At 36.5% G+C, this 14834-nt stretch overlaps 1 long non-coding RNA gene across 1 annotated transcript; it reads right to left on the bottom strand.

The window, feature by feature from the left end:
• Positions 1-1549: 1549 nt before the first annotated feature.
• On the bottom strand, positions 1550-13736 carry LOC133535619 (uncharacterized). Its single transcript, XR_009802258.1, has 3 exons — positions 13599-13736; positions 1884-2119; positions 1550-1798 (listed from the first exon to the last, which is right to left on the bottom strand). It is a non-coding gene; the product is annotated as an uncharacterized LOC133535619 (long non-coding RNA).
• Between the last annotated feature and the right edge of the window lie 1098 nt (positions 13737-14834).

Below are 14834 nucleotides of genomic sequence, written 5' to 3'. Positions count from 1 at the left end.
CCATAACATTTGACAACCAAACATCTAATACCACCATAACATTTGACAACCAAACATCTAATACCACCATAACATTTGACAACCAAACATCTAATACCACCATAACATTTGACAACCAAACATCTAATACCACCATAACATTTGACAACCAAACATCTAATACCACCATAACATTTGACAACCAAACATCTAATACCACCATAACATTTGACAACCAAACATCTAATACCACCATAACATTTGACAACCAAACATCTAATACCACCATAACATTTGACAACCAAACATCTAATACCACCATAACATTTGACAACCAAACATCTAATACCACCATAACATTTGACAACCAAACATCTGATACCACCATAACATTTGACAACCAAACATCTGATACCACTATAACATTTGACAACCAAACATCTAATACCACCATAACATTTGACAACCAAACATCTGATACCACCATAACATTTGACAACCAAACATCTAATACCACCATAACATTTGACAACCAAACATCTAATACCACCATAACATTTGACAACCAAACATCTGATACCACTATAACATTTGACAACCAAACATCTAATACCACCATAACATTTGACAACCAAACATCTAATACCACCATAACATTTGACAACCAAACATCTAATACCACCATAACATTTGACAACCAAACATCTGATACCACCATAACATTTGACAACCAAACATCTGATACCACCATAACATTTGACAACCAAACATCTAATACCACTATAACATTTGACAACCAAACATCTAATACCACCATAACATTTGACAACCAAACATCTGATACCACTATAACATTTGACAACCAAACATCTAATACCACCATAACATTTGACAACCAAACATCTGATACCACTATAACATTTGACAACCAAACATCTAATACCACCATAACATTTGACAACCAAACATCTGATACCACCATAACATTTGACAACCAAACATCTAATACCACCATAACATTTGACAACCAAACATCTAATACCACCATAACATTTGACAACCATACAATTCCACACCCACTTAACACCACTGTAACTTTTGACAAACAATTCCACACCCATTTAATAACACCACCATAACAGTTTGACAACCAATTACACAAAGCTACTAGATAAAAGAATCTGGATATTATCTTCAACACAACTCTTTCATTTCAGTCACATTAGGAGTGTAAAACAGCCTTCTTTCACCTCCGTAATCTCGCTGAAATATGTCCCTATTTTGTCCACTAGAGACGCTGAGATCATTTTTCATGCGTTATTTACATCTCTCTACATTACTGTTATCTATTTTTTTCATGCCTCCTTTTGTCTAGCATTAAAATATTAGTTGGTACAAAATGCAGCTGCTATACTTTTAACAAGAAAGTTTGATCATATTACACCTATACTATAGTGTTGTTGTGGTGCATGGTGTAAGAATGATAACGTGGAAGAACAAATGAATGACAAAATAAGTAAGATTGTGTGACAGAACAGCGGGAAAAGAAGACTGCAGAGAGACGATGATGTTAGCTGCCAGCGTGTTTATTGACAACTCAGTATGTGAGTGCAGTGTGTGATTACCTTAAAGAGATGGAGTGTGACTATGTGTAAGTATTATCTGAGCGTGGTCACCAGAGGGTGTTGAGTGTGCGTGTTGAGATAGAGGTGGAAGTCCAAAAGAAGAAAAAGGCTTGGACGTCAGAAGGCAGGAGCGAGGTCTTGGTCCAGGGAGGCAAGAGGGAATCCAAAGTGGGTCCAGGTAGACGAAGAGGAAGCTGGAGGACGACACAACACGAAAGACCGTCAACTCGACAGGAAGGGAACACAGGGAGCAAGAAGGCTGGAGATGTGTTGGCTTACTTTACTGGTAGGAGAAACTACGTTCTGGCACCGGATCTTAAGACGCGCTGGCTTATGAAGGCTGGTTGCTCATCACCGGCAGGTGTGTTGATTGCAGATCTCTTGCAGAGGCACACCCGCAGCGGAGAGGGAACACCTGTTGATGTGCTCCGCCATGCACTCAGTCCGCACAGCAGGAGGAGAAGCAGGAACGTGACCCATAACACATTGTGTAAGACTTGTGTACTGTTGTAGCGCTGCAGGGTGTAAGAATGAGAAATGAGTCACATGAATGAATAAATGGATAACATTAGGTAAGAGTTTTGCATTGCATAGCGGAATAAACCAATTTTGACCTTATCGATATCAAAAACTGAGGAAACAAACACCATGAGGACACAAATTAAATACATATTGACTTTGTATTGTAGATAACCAGACCCCAAAATTGACCTTGTAGATATCAAAAACCATGACACAAATTAAATACATATTTAACATGTATTGTCAATGACAAGACCCCTAAAATTGACCTTGTAGATATCAAAAACCATGGTGACACAAATTAAATACATATTTACCATGTATTGTCAATGACAAGACCCCTAAAATTGACCTTGTAGATATCAAAAACCATGACACAAAATACATATTTCCCATGTATTGTCAATGACAAGACCCCTAAAATTGACCTTGTAGATATCAAAAACCATGATGACACAAATTAAATACATATTTACCACGTATTGTCAATGACAAGACCCCTAAAATTGACCTTGTAGATATCAAAAACCATGACAAATTAAATACATATTTACCATGTATTGTCGATAAGACCCCTAAAATTGATCTTGTAGATATCAAAAACCATGATGACACAAATACATATTTACCATGTATTTTCGATGACAAGACCCCTAAAATTGACCTTGTAGATATCAAAAACCATGACACAAATTAAATACATATTTACCACGTATTGTCAATGACAAGACCCCTAAAATTGACCTTGTAGATATCAAAAACCATGACAAATTAAATACATATTTACCATGTATTGTCGATAAGACCCCTAAAATTGATCTTGTAGATATCAAAAACCATGATGACACAAATACATATTTACCATGTATTTTCGATGACAAGACCCCTAAAATTGACCTTGTAGATAAAAACCATGACACAAATTAAATACATATTTACCATGTATTGTCGATGACAAGACCCCCAAAATTGACCTTGTAGATATCAAAAACCACGAGGACACAAATTAAATACATATTTACCACGTATTGTCAATGACAAGACCCCTAAAATTGACCTTGTAGATATCAAAAACCATGACAAATTAAATACATATTTACCATGTATTGTCGATAAGACCCCTAAAATTGATCTTGTAGATATCAAAAACCATGATGACACAAATACATATTTACCATGTATTTTCGAGGACAAGACCCCTAAAATTGACCTTGTAGATAAAAACCATGACACAAATTAAATACATATTTACCATGTATTGTCGATGACAAGACCCCCAAAATTGACCTTGTAGATATCAAAAACCACGAGGACACAAATTAAATACATATTTACCATGTATTGTCAATGACAAGACCCCTAAAATTGACCTTGTAGGTATCAAAAACCACGAGGACACAAATACATATTTACCAGGTATTGTCGATGACGAAACCCTTAAAATTGACCTTGTAGATATCAAAAACCATAAAACAAATTAAATACATATTTACCATGCATTGTTGATGACAAGACCCTTAAAATTGACCTTGTAGATATCAAAAACCATGATGGCACAAATTAAATACATATTTACAATGTATTGTCGATGACGAGACCCATAAAATTGACCTTGTAGATATCAAAAACCATAATGACACAAATTAAATACATATTTACCATGTATTGTCTGACAAGACCCCTAAAATTGACCTTGTAGATATTAAAAACCATGAGGACACAAATTAAATATATATTTACCATGTATTGTCAATGACAAGACCCCTAAAATTGACCTTGTCGGTATCAAAAAACCATGAGGACACAAATACATATTTACCAGGTATTGATGACGAAACCCTTATAATTGACCTTGTAGATATCAAAAACCATGATGGCACAAAATACATATTTACCATGTATTGTTGATGAAGAAACCCTTATAATTGACCTTGTAGATATCAAAAACCATGACACAAATTAAATACATATTTACCATACATTGTTGATGACAAGACCCTTTAAATTGACCTTGTAGATATCAAAAACCATGATGGCACAAAATACATATTTACCATGTATTGTCGATGACGAGACTCCTAAAATTGACCTTGTAGATAACAAAAACCATGACACAAAATACATACTGACCTTGTATTGTAGATAACAAAAACCATTAACAAAAACAATGAAGACACAAATTACATACTAACCTGTATTGTAGATAACCAAACCCCCCAAAATTTCCCCTGTAGTTATTAAAAACCAGGACACAAATATACATATTTACCTTGTATTGTAGAAGACCAGAGTCCTTCAAATTGACCTTGTAGATAACAAAAACCATGACAAAAAGGAAATACATATTGACCTTGTATTGTAGATGATCAAACCCCCAAAATTAAATTGACCTTGAAGATTAAAAACAAATTAAAATACATATTGACCTTGTATTGTAGATGACCAGACCCGCAAAAGTGACCTTTAAGATAAAAAAAGGACACTATTTAAATACAAATCGAACTTTGATTGTAGATGATCAGACCCCCAAAATTGACCTTGTAGTTAATAGAAACCATGACGACACAAAATACATAGACGTAGATATCAAAAACATGAGGAAACAAAAACAAATTAAATACATACTGACCTTTTATTGTATATGACCAAAACCCCCCAAATTGACCTTGTAGACAAAATCAATGGACACTAATACAAATTTACCTTGTATTGTAGACGACCTGACTTCTTAAAATTGACCTAATAAATAACAAAATCCATGACAAATAAAATACATATTAACCTTGTATTGTAGATATCAAAAACCATGAGGAAACAAAACAAAAAAAAGGCCCAAAATACATACCGACCTTGTAGTAACAAAAACCATGAGGACAAATAATACAAATTTTTACCTTGTATTGTAGATGACCTGACTTTTTAAACTTGATCTAATAGATAAAAACCATGACAAATGAAATACATATTAACCTTGGATTGTAAATATCAAAAACCATGAGGAAACAAAAAAAAGGCCCAAAATACATACCAACTTTGTAGTAACAAAAACCATGAGAACAAAAAATACAAATTTACCTTGTATTGTAGATGATCAGACTCTTTAAAATTGACCTTGTAGATAACAAAAAACATGACAAATTACATATTGACCTTGTATTGCAGATAACCAAACCCCACATAATTGACCTTGAAGCTAAAAACCATGACAAAAAAAAATAAATACATATTGACCTTGTATTATAGATGACCAGACACCCCCCAAAATTGACGTTGTTAATAGAAACCATGACACAAATAAAATATACATTGACCTTGTATTGTAGATATCAAAAACCATGAGGAAACAAAAACAATGACACAATATACAGACTGACCGTGTAGTTAAAATACAAATTTACCTTGTATTGTTGATGAGACTCCTTAAAATTGACCTTGTAGATAACAATAACCTTGACAAATGAAATACATATTGACCTTGTATTGTAGATATCAAACCATGAGGAAACAAAAACAGTGACACAGGTTAAATACATACCGACCCTGTATTGTAGATGACTAGACCCCACAAATTCACTTTGAAGATAAAAACCATTACAAAAAAAATACATTTACCTTGTATTGTAGATATCAAAAACCATGAGGAAACAAAAACAATGACACAAAACCCCCACAAATTGACCTTGTAGTTAAAAACTTTGGTCATCTACAATACGAGGTAAATATGTATTTTATTCGTCAAAGTTTTTGTTGACAAGGTTAATTTGTGGGGGGGTTTGTGTCATTGTTTTTTATATCTACAATACAAGGTCAATATGTATTTTATTTGTGTCCTCATGGTTTTTGTTAACTACAAGGTCAATTTTGGGGGGGAAGGGGAGTCTGGTCATCTACAATACAAGGTAAATATGTATTTTATTCGTCAGACTCCCCTTCCCCCCCAAAATTGACCTTGTAGTTGACAAAAACCATTGACACAAAATACATATCGACCTTGTATTGTAGATATCAAAAACCATGAGGAAACAAAAACAGTGACACAAGTTAAATACATACTGACCTTGTAGTTAAAAACCATGACAAATAAAATACAAATTTACCTTGTATTGTAGATGAACAGTCTCCTTAAAATTGACCTTGTAGATAACAAAAACCATGACAAATGAAATACATATTGACCTTGTATTGTAGATATCACAAACCATGAGGAAACAGTGACACAGGTTAAATACATACTGACCTTGTAGTTAAAAACCATAACACAGGTTAAATACATACTGACCCTGTATTGTAGATGACTAGACCCCACAAAATTGACTTCTAAGATAAAAACCATTACAAAAAAATACATTTACCTTGTATTGTAGATATCAAAAACCATGAGGAAACAAAAACAGTGACACAAGTTAATTACATACTGACCTTGTAGTTAAAAACCATGACAAAATACAAATTAACCTTGCACTGTAGATGAACAGACTCCTTAAAATTGACCTTGTAGATAACAAAAACCATGACAAATGAAATACATTTTGACGTTGTATTGTAGATGACTAGACCCCCAAAATTGACCTTGAAGATAAAAAAAAAAGATTAAAAAAAAAGAAAATATACATAGACTTTGTATTGTAGACCAGACTCCACAAAATTGACCTTGAAGAAACAAAAAAAGTGTAGTTATTTTCAATTATTGCACCCACACAAGGACCCATTACATCAGCCTGGGGTGCAGCCTGAGTGGAGAAACAAAAAAAAAACAGGGACACAAAAGGAATTTAGAACAAACATTTAAGACACATGAACACAAATCAAGTCATTTGCGACAAAGAGGTGAGTTTTAAGCTGTGCTCTAAAAGTGTCCAGAGTGGTGGCGGACTTGACTTTCAGGGGGAGCTTATTCCATAGGCCAGGTACCATCATTGACAATGCACAGTCTCTCTTTGTCACTAGGTTTGACTGTGGGACCTTCAAGGTCATCTGGTTGTCAGATCTGAGGCAACGACCAAGCCTGGAGCTGATAGGTTGGTCCAGGAGATGTTTGATGTAAGCTGGGGCAAGACCACGGAGCCCTTTGAAGACATACGTAAGGATCTTAAATTTCACTCTGTGCTTCACCAGGAGCCAGTGAAGGGAGGAGAGGATGGGAGAAATGTGTTCCCTCATTTTTGTGCCTGTCACCAGCATTTTGTAGCAACTGCATGCTATATATGGTCTTGTTAGTGACCCCAGCATAGAGGGCATTCCATTAGTCCAGTCTGCAGAAGATGAGCATGAACACGACCCTCTAAGTCACTGGGGGAGAGGACATACTTGATCTTGGCTATTGTGCACAGTTGGGGGGTTGGAGTTCCTGAACAGAAGAATTTCACTCTGTCATTGAGCTGCAGGAAATTTTGACATCCACTCTTTTATGTCCTGCAAGCAGTCCTTCAAATGGTCCAGTCCAGATGGATCGTCTGTCTTGAGTGGAAGATAGATTTAGTATCATCAGTGTAGAAATGAAAGGAAATTTTAAGGCGATGAATGACTTGGCTGAGGGAGAGCATGTAGATGGAGAACAGGATGGAACCCAGTATTGAGCCCTAGGGACCCCTCAGGTGAAGGTGGCACAGCGGGAGGAATGTTTGGCTCTGTTCACAGAGAAGGTTCCGTTGTTGAGGGAGGACGTAAACCAGCACAGGGCTATGTTAGTGATGCCAACCTCTTATTTCCCCAGATACACAATACATCCAACATTGGCCGGCCACACACACACACACACACACACACACACACACACACACACACACACACACACACACACACACACACACACAAGCAGCAACTATCACCCCCCCCCCGCCTCGGGTGAAGGTAATGTAACTATTGTAAACCAGACTTTCAAACCAAGGATGGCACAACATTTATTTAAACCCCAAAATGTCAAAAGATGAACAACAACAAGAAAGCCAGCACCAACATCTCTGCAGATGTTTGGTGATGCATGGAGAGCTAAGAACCTTTTGTAAATACATCTTACAAAAAGCATCACAAGTGCAAAAATATTCACAGCGTACTTTTCAGCTTGGAGATCACAACTTTGAAATGTCCCAACACCCAGCTTTTGACAACCATAGTAGGGCCAAATCAGTGAGGGCAGGTGTGTTCACCTGTAGCAAACACTCAGCCCCACCTTCATTCATCCATCCATTTCCTACCACTTATTTCCTTTGGGGTCACGGATACCTATCTCAGATACAATCAGGCCGGAAGGCGGTGTACACCCTGGACAAGTCACCACCTCATCACAGGACCAACTTAACATCACAAAATGAAAATGCTACACCCACCCTTCTTTCTTTCTCTAACCCTACTTTGGTCATGTGCATTACGTTTTCATAACATGGTCACTACTGCCTACTTTGTCTTGTTATATTCTTATTTTACTGTTATCTATATATATTTTTTTTTTCCCCCCATTGTTGCTTTTTATTTTCTATTCTTATTTTAATATTTCTCTATTGTGTTTCCATTTAAATCCCCATTATTTACTTTTATTTAAATTGATCTCAACTCTGTACACTGCTGCTGGAATTTTAATTTTCCTGAAGGAATCAATAAAGTACTATCTATCTATGTTGACATTCACAAGATGCCTTCATGAAATTTATCTTTATCTCAGGACAAAAATAAACACTCCAAAACATATACATATGGAGCCTTAATGCTCATTGACAGGCTCCACACGTATGTATTATAAATGCTCATTGACATGCTCCACACATATGTATTATAAATGCTCATTGACATGCTCCACACGTATGTATTATAAATGCTCATTGACATGCACCACACATATGCATTATAAATGCTCATTGACAAGCTCCACACGTATGCATGTATGTATTGTTAATGCTCATTGACAGACTCCACATGCATGTATGTGTTGTTAATGCTTATTGACATGCTTGACATGACATACAAACATGTCAAGCCTGTCAATGAGCATCAACAATACATGTCAAGCATGTAAATGAGCATAAACAATACACACATTCATACATGCCGGGGCCTGTAAATGACCATAAACAATACATACATGTCGGGCCTGTAAATGACCATAAACAATACATACATGCCGGGGCCTGTAAATGACCATGAATAATACATACATGTCGGGCATGTAAATGACCATGAATAATACATACATGCCGCGCCTGTAAATGAACATGAATAATACATACATGCCGGGCCTGTATATGAGCATAAAACTCAACATACATAAACATTGGCGTCGCACACGACCAACGCCAAACCAATTAGTCCGCCCTGAGATGGGTAGGTTTGGAGTTCAAACCCCGCCTGAGTCATACCAAAGACTATAAAAATGGGAGCCATTACTCCCCTGCTTGGCACTCAGAATCAAGGCTTGTAATTGGGGGTTTAATCACCCAAATTTATTCCCGAGCTCAGCCACCACTGCTGCTCACTGCTCCCCTCACCTCCCAGGAAGTGATCCAGGGTGAGGAGTCAAATGCAGATAATTTTGCCACACCTAGTGTGTGACAATTATTGGTACTTGAACATTGGCCTCAGACTACCAACGCCAAACCAACATTAGCCTTGTCGACGACCGTCAGGAACAAGAGTGAAGCGTCTTGCTCAAGGACACAACGTACATGACGAGGTCAATAGAAGGTGGGAATTGAACCAGGAATTAAAACTAGGGGAGACAGGACCTTCTCTGTGGTCGGCCCTAAGCTGTGGAACACTGTGCCCCTCCATACTCAAACTGCTCCCGATGTGGAGTGTTTTAAGTCTCGTCTTAAGACCCATTTTTATTCTTTGGCTTTTAACACTACGTGAGTTGTGTGGTCAAAAAATATAATCCTTTAAGTTTACAATTCAGAAAGTTTTATGAAGCATAATTGTAAGCACACTACCACAAAACACAAATTGCTAGCCTCCGATGTTATGAACATTTTTTACAGTTGCATTGTATTGAAAATGAGGACATAGCAAAACATTTATTCCTTTAGTGGGAAAATATATACATAGAATAGAATGTACTTTATTGATCCTTGGGGGATATTCAACACCACAGTTCGCTCACAAACTATGATGATAATAATATTATATATATCATTGTGAGCGAACTGTGGTGTTGAATTTCCCCCAAGGATCAATAAAGTACATTCTATTCTATGTATATATTTATTATCATTAATTTTTATTTTTTGTTTTTATTCAGTCATTGGTGGAGCTTAAGATAGTATTCGAATGTTGTTTGTAATATTGTTGTGCCGCACTTTGGAAACATTTTGTTTAAATGTGCTATATACGGTAAATAAAGTGGATTGGAGGTATCCACAGGTTGCTGGCACGGTCACTCTACCAACCACGCAGTCCACAAAATAAACCAAAAGAACATTGACTTTGGGTGTCCCACGATTCAATATCGATTTAGGGTCGCAATTCGATTATAATTCAAATTTTTCTATTCAACGCGATTCTGAATTCACAACAATATTTTCCCAATTGAAAAGGATTGTGTATTCATTCAATACATAGATTTCAGCAGGATCTACCCCAGTCTGCTGACATGCTAGCAGAGTAGTAGATTTTTAAAAAAAGCTTTTATAATTGTAAAGGACAATGTTTTATCAACTGATTGCAATAATGTAAATTTGTTTGAACTGTTAAACGTACCAAAAATATGACTTATTTTATCTTTGTGAAAACATTGGACACAGTGTGTTGTCCAGCTTATGAGATGCCATGCAAGTGTAAGCCACTGTGACACTATTGTTCTTTTTTATTATTTTTATAAATGTCTAATGATAATGTCAATGAGGGATTTTTAATCACTGCTTTGCTGAAATCATAATATTGATACTGTTAATCATTTTTGTTTCACTACTTTTGTTTTGTTCTGTGTGGTGTTTGTGTCTCCTCTCAATTGTTCTGTTTATTGCAGTTCTGAGTGTTGCTGGCTCAGCTTTGCTTTTGGAATTGGATTGCATTGTTATGGTATTGCTGTGTAGTGGTTTGTTGGGTTGATTAATTTAAAAAAAATTTTTTTTTCTTTTTTTAGTAGATTTTTCTTAAAATGAGAATTGATTCTGAATTGCACAATATGAAAATCGTGATTCTAATTCGAATTGATTTTTTTTCCACACCCCTACTAATAAATATCGAAATCTATAAAGCCCACACACACACACACACCAAAAAGCAGCAACTATCACACCCCACCTTTCAAACCAAGGACGGCAAAACATGCAGTTTAACACTTTAACATTTATTTAAACCCCAAAATGTCAAAGGTGAACAACAACAACAACAACAACAAGAAAGCCAGCACCAACATTTCTGCAGATGTTTGGTGATGCATGGAGAGCTGACAACTTTATGTAAATACACCTAAAACAAAGCATCACAAGTGTAAAAGTATTCACAGCGGACTTTTGAGCTTGGAGATCCCAACTTTGAAATGTCCTTCTAAACACCCAGCTTTTGACAACCATAGTTGGACCAAATCAGTGAGGGCAGGTGTGTTCACCTGTAGCAAACACTAATCAGTGAGGGCAGGTGTGTTCACCTGTAGCAAACACTAATCAGTGAGGGCAGGTGTGTTCACCTGTAGCAAACACTAATCAGTGAGGGCAGGTGTGTTCACCTGTAGCAAACACTAATCAGTGAGGGCAGGTGTGTTCACCTGTAGCAAACACTAATCAGTGAGGGCAGGTGTGTTCACCTGTAGCAAACACTAATCAGTGAGGACAGGCGTGTTCACCTGTAGCAAACACTAATCAGTGAGGACAGGCGTGTTCACCTGTAGCAAACACTAATCAGTGAGGGCAGGTGTGTTCACCTGTAGCAAACAATCAGCCACACCTTGACTCTCTTAGCCAGCAGTTGAGAGCCATGGTGACTGACAGCTTGTCAGCAACTAAATGTGTCTTGTTTCTACATGTTGTGTTCCTAACATGTGCATGTTTGTCACTAAATGTGTGTTTCTACATGTTGTGTTCCTAACATGTGCATGTTTGTCACTAAATGTGTGTTTCTACATGTTGTGTTCCTAACATGTGCATGTTTGTCACTAAATGTGTGTTTCTACATGTTGTGTTCCTAACACGTGTGCATGTTTGTCACTAAATGTGTGTTTCTACATGTTGTGTTCCTAACATGTGCATGTTTGTCACTAAATGTGTGTTTCTACATGTTGTGTTCCTAACATGTGCATGTTTGTCACTAAATGTGTGTTTCTACATGTTGTGTTCCTAACATGTGCATGTTTGTCACTAAATGTGTGTTTCTACATGTTGTGTTCCTAACATGTGCATGTTTGTCACTAAATGTGTGTTTCTACATGTTGTGTTCCTAACATGTGCATGTTTGTCACTAAATGTGTGTTTCTACATGTTGTGTTCCTAACATGTGCATGTTTGTCACTAAATGTGTGTTTCTACATGTTGTGTTCCTAACATGTGCATGTTTGTCACTAAATGTGTGTTTCTACATGTTGTGTTCCTAACATGTGCATGTTTGTCACTAAATGTGTGTTTCTACATGTTGTGTTCCTAACATGTGCATGTTTGTCACTAAATGTGTGTTTCTACATGTTGTGTTCCTAACATGTGCATGTTTGTCACTAAATGTGTGTTTCTACATGTTGTGTTCCTAACATGTGCATGTTTGTCACTAAATGTGTGTTTCTACATGTTGTGTTCCTAACATGTGCATGTTTGTCACTAAATGTGTGTTTCTACATGTTGTGTTCCTAACATGTGCATGTTTGTCACTAAATGTGTGTTTCTACATGTTGTGTTCCTAACATGTGCATGTTTGTCACTAAATGTGTGTTTCTACATGTTGTGTTCCTAACATGTGCATGTTTGTCACTAAATGTGTGTTTCTACATGTTGTGTTCCTAACATGTGCATGTTTGTCACTAAATGTGTGTTTCTACATGTTGTGTTCCTAACATGTGCATGTTTGTCACTAAATGTGTGTTTCTACATGTTGTGTTCCTAACACATGTGCATGTTTGTCACTAAATGTGTGTTTCTACATGTTGTGTTCCTAACATGTGCATGTTTGTCACTAAATGTGTGTTTCTACATGTTGTGTTCCTAACATGTGCATGTTTGTCACTAAATGTGTGTTTCTACATGTTGTGTTCCTAACATATGTGCACGTGCAGTGCGAATCAAACAATTTTCAAGCAGCAATAAAGCACACAGTAGAAGCATCAAGACAAACAATAGAACGCCAGTGTAAAAGAGCAAACTGTCACAGCAACACAAACACAACTTTAAATCAGCAATAAAGCACACGATAGAAGCATCAAGACAAACAATAGAACGCCAGTGTAAAAGAGCAAACTGTCACAGCAACACAAACACAACTTTAAATCAGCAATAAAGCACACGGTAGAAGCATGAAGACAAACAATAGAACGCCAGTGTAAAAGAGCAAAGTATTACTCACTGCGAATAAAACCCGTCCGATCCACATCCGTCAAAAAAGAATAATGATGAAGCAGTGAAGGAGGGACTCAGGTGGAACTAAATACACCTAATTAAACGAGGAACAGGTGTGCAGACACGGAGCAGAGAGTAAAGGTGCCACAAAAGACAGAGAGCAAACAGGAAACAGTAACAAAATAAGAGCAGCAGGACAGGAAGTGATTTGAAAGACAGGAAAAGCAAACATGAGCAAAGTGTCAGTAGCACTTCTGACACATCTATATATATATTAGACCAGGGTCTCAGACACGTGAGATCTTATTTTGCGGCTCCCACGCTAATATGAAAGTTGAATGTTAGTGAGAGTTTGATTTGAATGGTGCTTGACAGCGTTGTGGGCGGAGCTGAAGGAATCCACCAATCACGGTGTGCTATATGGCTCTCCAACAGTGACGTCACTTGTGTGACGCAGGCAGAGACAGGTTTGAAATAAAGTTAAAAACGATGATGCTGTGTTCCAAATTTAAGTTATTTGATTAATCTGAATGAGCCTACGGCTTTGTACTTTGTTTATTATGTATTCATTTCTTTGTATTCTATTTTTGTTATTTTGAATTTACAACGCCCTGGCGCTGTTTGGACTGTTTTTATAATGTTTTGTAATGTTTTATATTGTTGTTGGACTTACTGTTTTTAATTGTGGAAATTTATAAATAAACATAAAAAAAAAAAGGTTTGAAATAAAGTTGAAAACGATGACACTGTGTTCCAAATTTAAGTTATTTAATGAATCTGAATGAGCCTATGGCTTAATTAATTTGCACTTGGTTATTATATATATATATATATTTTTGTATTCTAATTTTGTTACTTTGAATTTACAATCTCCTGGCGCTGTTTGGACTGTTTTTATAATTTTTTGTAATGTTTTATACTGTTTTTGAACTATTTTGATTATTGTTTCTCATCTGTTTGTTATTGTTGAAATTTGTAAATAAACATTTAAAAAACAAGTTTGAAATAAAGTGGTCCTCGTGTAAAACTAGAGCCTGCGTCTTTGTTATTGTAAGCGAGAGTTTATATATGTCGCCTATACTGTATAAAAGTACAAAATAAGAAAGAGGGAGGCTGCAGTTTTACACTTTATTTAGGACCACTTTATTTACTTTCTTTCAAAAACCTCCGCTCCACTCAACCTGTCACCACTTCCGCTCCTCGGGCCTTCAAAATAAGACTCCAAGGCATATACTGTAGAAGA

Source organism: Nerophis ophidion, linkage group LG16, assembly GCF_033978795.1.
Source record: "Nerophis ophidion isolate RoL-2023_Sa linkage group LG16, RoL_Noph_v1.0, whole genome shotgun sequence".
Lineage (NCBI taxonomy): Eukaryota > Metazoa > Chordata > Actinopteri > Syngnathiformes > Syngnathidae > Nerophis > Nerophis ophidion.
This window is presented reverse-complemented; position numbering and strand designations above follow the sequence as displayed.